Here is a 7227-nt window from a genome sequence, read left to right on the forward strand (position 1 = left end):
GCCATGCTACCTAGCCTTGCTACCTAGCCTTGCTCCTTAGCCATGCTACCTAGCCTTGCTTCCTAGCCATGCTACCTAGCCTTGCTTCCTAGCCATGCTACCTAGCCTTGCTTCCTGGCCATGCTACCTAGCCTTGCTTCCTAGCCATGCTACCTAGCCTTGCTTCCTAGCCATGCTACCTAGCCTTGCTTCCTAGCCATGCTACCTAGCCTTGCTTCCTAGCCTTGCTTCCTAGCCATGCTACCTAGCCTTGCTTCCTAGCCATGCTACCTAGCCTTGCTACCTAGCCTTGCTTCCTAGCCATGCTACCTAGCCTTGCTTCCTAGCCATGCTACCTAGCCTTGCTTCCTAGCCATGCTACCTAGCCTTGCTTCCTAGCCATGCTACCTAGCCTTGCTTCCTAGCCATGCTACCTAGCCTTGCTTCCTAGCCATGCTACCTAGCCTTGCTTCCTAGCCATGCTACCTAGCCTTGCTACCTAGCCTTGCTTCCTAGCCATGCTACCTAGCCTTGCTTCCTAGCCATGCTACCTAGCCTTGCTTCCTAGCCATGCTACCTAGCCTTGCTACCTAGCCATGCTACCTAGCCTTGCTTCCTAGCCATGCTGCCTTGCTTCCTAGCCATGCTACCTAGCCTTGCTACCTAGCCTTGCTTCCTAGCCATGCTACCTAGCCTTGCTTCCTAGCCTTGCTACCTAGCCATGCTACCTAGCCTTGCTTTTAATTTATTTGCTATAAGTACTGGAGTTTACCTGGAGAGAGTTCCGGGGGTCAACGCCCCCGCGGCCCGGTCTGTGACCAGGCGGCCTGGTGGATCAGAGCCTGATCAACCAGGCTGTTGCTGCTGGCTGCACGCAAACCAACGTACGAGCCACAGCCCGGCTGGTCAGGAACTGACTTTAGGTGCTTGTCCAGTGCCAGCTTGAAGACTGCCAGGGGTCTGTTGGTAATCCCCCTTATGTATGCTGGGAGGCAGTTGAACAGTCTCGGGCCCCTGACACTTATTGTATGGTCTCTTAACGTGCTAGTGACACCCCTGCTTTTCATTGGGGGGATGTTGCATCGTCTGCCAAGTCTTTTGCTTTCGTAGTGAGTGATTTTCGTGTGCAAGTTCGGTACTAGTCCCTCTAGGATTTTCCAGGTGTATATAATCACGTATCTCTCCCGCCTGCGTTCCAGGGAATACAGGTTTAGGAACCTCAAGCGCTCCCAGTAATTGAGGTGTTTTATCTCCGTTATGCGCGCCGTGAAGGTTCTCTGTACATTTTCTAGGTCAGCAATTTCACCTGCCTTGAAAGGTTCTGTTAGTGTGCAGCAATATTCCAGCCTAGATAGAACAAGTGACCTGAAGAGTGTCATCATGGGCTTGGCCTCCCTAGCTTTGAAGGTTCTCATTATCCATCCTGTCATTTTTCTAGCAGATGCGATTGATACAATGTTATGGTCCTTGAAGGTGAGATCCTCCGAGATGATCACTCCCAGGTCTTTGACGTTGGTGTTTCGCTCTATTTTGTGGCCAGAATTTGTTTTGTACTCTGATGAAGATTTAATTTCCTCGTGTTTACCATATCTGAGTAATTGAAATTTCTCATCGTTGAACTTCATATTGTTTTCTGCAGCCCACTGAAAGATTTGGTTGATGTCCGCCTGGAGCCTTGCAGTGTCTGCAATGGAAGACACTGTCATGCAGATTCGGGTGTCATCTGCAAAGGAAGACACGGTGCTGTGGCTGACATCCTTGTCTATGTCGGATATGAGGATGAGGATTATTATTATTATTATTATAATCAAGGGGGAAGCGCTAAACCCGGAGGATTATACAGCGCCAGGGGGGGGATGTGGAAGGCATTTAGGCTTAATTCGGGGAACTGGAGCACAGATCCAATTCCCTAAATCAAGAGCCCCTCACCAACATCAAGGAACCTTCCTTGAGGGGTGAGGATGAGGAACAAGATGGGAGCGAGTACTGCGGTACATTTTCAGGAAATGGATTTATCAAAATTATATCAACTTTTTCACTGTGTGAATAATATTCTATCATCAGTGGTGGACAAGCGGCCTCATTACCCTCGGCAGAGTTAATGCACTTTAAAGACCATTGAATAAATGGGTATTTATATAGTAATTGCAAAATTAATTACCACTTTATCACTCGTGATAAAAATAAACTTGTATCTAGTCTAACCACCTCCTGTTTACCTATTCCTATTTCCATTCACCTCTCTTCCACTTTTCGCCATTATCTCTCTCTTCCATTCGCCTTTCAAATCCGGTTAAGGTTTAAACATGATATGAACTCACTCATGAGTCAATAATTCATTAAAGAAAAAAAAAAGGATCATATCCTTTCAACACATAAATTCGTTTGACTTTTGGCTTACAGATCAAAGGTCTACGAGAATGTTATGTGCATGGTGGTTATTAAACGGGAGGAATTCCTCACATTGCAAGTCAAAAATGATAATCCACATCAAATAGTAACTCCAACTCTGCTGAAAGGAATCCCTAAGTTAGCGTGACATGCTTGGTCGCCCTACTCAAGTTTCCCAGCATAAGGTGACTATGAAAGTAAAAATATTGTGCATAATAGAATATGACATAAAAGTCATCCTATGATGATTTAGTGATGTATCGGATATCCGCAGAACATCCACACAATTTCTTACATCTGCATCCACATTTTGCTGTAAACAGATATCCACATATGCATCCGAATCCGCGGAACAGCCGCACAATTTTTTACATCCGCAAAATAAGATATCCTCATACACATCCGCATATATCTTATATATATATTTTCACATTCGATACATCTCTAGATGGTATATGACATTAGCGACTGTGGCAGCAAAAGTATCTTATGTGATGGAGTATAACTCGAGGAAACTTCTAGTGTGGTGGTGTATGTCGTATCCTTCACAACCTTCCTGTGTGGAATAACGTGAAATATAACAGGAAAGCCATCCTGTACGATGAACTGTGGTAGGAAACCCATCCTGTACAAGTTACACAGTGAAAAGCAAAGATAGTGTTGCTCTTATGTCATATTCCATCACATATGACAAGTTTTCTTTTATACGAGGTAATGAGATGCGTCAGTCTGAACTGGACGATGAAGGTAACGTCAATCTTTCGAGTGTGCGTTCAGAAGTAACAGCTGCTGGAGTTTTTTTTAAGCAAGGCTGGAGTTGCGATTACGTGGCGAGATTTATCTCTCTAGATAAGCCTAGTCCTTACACACACAGGCAAATGAATTTATGAAGATATTACCACATATACACTGTAGTATATATATATTCTGGTAAGTGTTTGCCTCTTCATAGGATTAAAGTATTGATTGGTTGTGAATAGGTAATATATAGTCTTAATGATTATTACACTCGTATGTCAAAAGGTTTTTAAGTCCCATTGAGTAACCATCCAACATGTATATACATACACAGGATATTCATGTAGGTCTTATTTCTTGACTTTGAAACCCCTCAAGGGAGGTTCCTTGATGCTGGTGAGGGGGCTCTTGATCTAAAAATTGGATATGTGCTCTTAGTTTCCTGAATTGAGCCTGAATGCCTTCCATCCCCCCTTCCCACAATTATTATAATCAAGGGGAAAACGCTAAACCCGCAGGATTATACAGCAACTGTGGAGGGATGTGGAAGGTATTCAGGCTTAATTCAGGGAACTGGAGCACAGATCCAATTCCCTAGATCAAGAGCCCCTCACCAGCATCAAGGAGCCTTCCTTGAGGGGCCCTTCCCACAAACGCTGCATAATCCTTACAGGTTTAACTCTCCCCGTGATAATAACTGCCATAGAAACACGGGAGATTTTCTTCTGGGCAGCCATCTTCTGAGAAGGAATCTATCCTCATTAATTTTAGCACATTCAATTAAGATAATATGTAGGTTAGGAATATGAAAGGCTGTTTGAAGATTAAGTAATATGGTGTAATATGATAGCGGCGCAATGATTCACATTACCAAGCCTGAAGCCATGTAACCGGGGACAGAGGATTATTATTATAATCAAGGGGGAAGCGCTAAACCTGAAGCGCCTGGGGGGGGGGATGTGGAAGGCATTCAGGCTTAATTCGGGGAACTGGAGCACAGATCCAATTCCCTAAATCAAGAGCCCCTCACCAACATCAAGGAACCTTCCTTGAGGGGCGGGGACAGAGGAGACTGAAATACTTCAGTTCTGTGAGGGCGGTGGTTCAACACTCCACAGCTATACTAATAATGTAATATCCTCATTTACTACAAGTACATGTACAAGGTATACAGACCATAGATGACATCAATGACATACTACTATATAGAAAGCCGCTTATGCAGAGAGAGCATTTCGGGAAAATTAAGTCAGTTTTGTCCCAGGATGCGACCCTCACCAGTCGACTAACACCCAGGTACCAATTTCACTGATGAAGGAACATAGACAACCGATGCAAAGAAACAAGCCCAATGTTTCTACCCTCGCCGGGAATCGAACCAGGACCCTCCTCGTGTGAAGCGAGAGCTTTAGCCACCATACACGCCATGCCATATATATATATACAAGTAGAGGATTCCCTGGCACTGATGACTAGACAATCTCAACAGGTTGTGATACCGTCCTCACTCCGAGAATAACATCTAGTTAGTACAGAACTGAAGTCAAACACTTGAGAAAGTTTATTAATATCTCAAGAAAGTGAGGGCGTTAAAGAATAGTAAGTCACAATACCGTGGCTGGAATAGTACCAAAGTAACAAGCACTTAGGAAGCTGAAATTTTAACGACGTTATAGTCCGACTCGGACCATTAACAAGTCTCCAATATATCGTGGTCTCCTTCTCTTCTCACTTCAGTGTGACTTTTTAATGGTCCAAGTCTGACCGAAACGTCATTGTTAGTGCGGGTTACGTGTGTGTAGCAAATGTGTTAAATTTATATTGAATATAAGAACCATGTTTTAAGAATGGCCGACTATTTTAATGTTCAATAAACGGCTGCCTCGGCAGCGTGGGGGTCTCACCATCAAGGTGCCTTGAGGGGGGAAAAAATAATTCCTATCAGATTACAAACACAATAAATATTTGTTTTATCACTCATATGACATGACGATAACGGCTTCAGTATTTAACGGCTTCCATATTATTGTTACTTATAAAGAAATTTCCTTCATTTGTAACTCTGACATACAACCTCCATCACTTCCGATCGTTAGTTTACACGCTGTTAGTGTTAGTACAGTGATGTAGAAGGTTCAGCGTGTGTGTAGTGAGAGTTATGGGTGTTGTGGTATGACAGTGAGTCTCGTGGGTGAAGTCAGGTGCTTGTGATAGTTGATATCTGTTGCATGGCTGCATTACACCTTTCACACACACACACACACACACACACACACACACACACACACACACACACACACACACACACCTAGGTGCATGTGACTGTTAGTATGTGTTGCAAAACTGCATCATTCCCCTATACACATCTAGGTCCATGTGATAGTTGATGTGTTACCTCACACATCTTGGTGCATGTGACTGTTTATATCCGTTTTATATAACTGCGTCGTCCTGACAAGCACATATAACAAAGGAACACTGCAATAGGCCTACACCTATTCATGTACCCGTCAAGCCTATATTTATAACACTCGTGACTACACTTGCAATTTTAAAATGCGTTGCTGTTATACAATGATTGCACCAGCCTTGAGCCAAAATCAACAACCTAATTTTAAAAATTCAATGCGATTTTTTTCTTTTACACAAGGTTACTATACGCCACTTTGCCTCATCATTTGCGCGTACAAACCTGAATATACAAGTGAAACTTGACTCGTATATAAGGATGCAAAACTTACCTAGATACTGTAGAGGCTTAAAGAAAAAAATGGTTATAACTATGATCATAATTTTTTCAAAGGGGTGAACCGATAAGCCAGAGGAAACCCTTGGTCAGATGACCAAAAGCTCCAGCGGCGGGTTATCATCTGACTTAGACCCGGGACAGGAAACACTTGTCCTGTGTCCTGATGAACCTTACCTAGCGGCTTAATAAAATACAGTGATAATCATCTTTGGAAACAAACCTTCACAACTTCATTCTAAATCCTTAAGCACTCTGCCTTCCACAGAGTGAAAGAATTCCTAACTGTTCTTTCAGGCTGCATCTACATGGTGCGCTGCCCTCAATAGTAAAGACACTGCCTGGAGTCTACCCAGATTTTATTAGAACGTTTCGATCTGAAAAGATCGACATATTGCCCCAGTAGATTAAGATGAAACAGAGGTATGCTAGGTTTCTTGTCTAGTTTAATTTAATATGTTTATTATGCACCCTATACCCGTCCTGTGGGCGGTAGTCAAAAGATTACAGAGGTACACAATGGGTCCAGGGACTGGACCCCAAAGTTTTGATAGCTGAGTAAGTTACAAAGGTAATGGACTCAGGTAGATCTGGTCACAATCATGACCAAGTTATAAAGTTAATGAATCATCTACACGTCATGAACAAATTACAAAGTAATGAACGACTGACACGTCCACACCCGGTCACAACTGTAATGAGTTATTAGTGTAAATATTAATTGGGCCACACAGACACACACACACCTCTCCGTGGGTCCTTAGGGAGGGAGCAGAGACAGTGTGCGCACTAACAACAATTTTCAACACAGCCATTGAAACTGGGCAAAACCTGAGGTATTTAGACGGCAAATGTAGTCCACAATTTTAAGAAAGGGGACAGACACGAGGCACTAAACTATAGACCAGTGTCACTGACGTGTATAGTATGTAAAGTCATGTAGAAGATTATCAGGAGAATGGTGGAGTAACTAGAACGGAACAAGATTACAAACAAAACAAGAATGGACTCAGGGAAGGAAAATCCTTTGTCACAAACCTATTGGAGTTTTATAGCAAGGTAAAGGAAGTAAGGCACAAGGGAGAGGGGTGGGTAGATTGCATTTTCTTGGATTGCATGAAGGCCTTCGACACAGTTCCTCACAAAAGATTTGTGTAAAGGCTAAAAGATCAGGCACGCATAACAGGAAGGGCACTACACTGGATCAGAGAATATCAGATAGGGAGGCAACAACGAGTCATGGTACGTGACGAGGTGTCAGAATGGGCACCTGTGACGAGCGGGGTTCCAAAGGGGTCAGCCCTAGGACCAGTGCGCACATCAACTAGATAACTGCTGCAGCATATGGGCGAGTGGCAAAAATAGAATTCCAA

This window comes from Cherax quadricarinatus, chromosome 72 (genome assembly GCF_038502225.1).
Source record: "Cherax quadricarinatus isolate ZL_2023a chromosome 72, ASM3850222v1, whole genome shotgun sequence".
Taxonomy (NCBI): Eukaryota; Metazoa; Arthropoda; class Malacostraca; order Decapoda; family Parastacidae; genus Cherax; species Cherax quadricarinatus.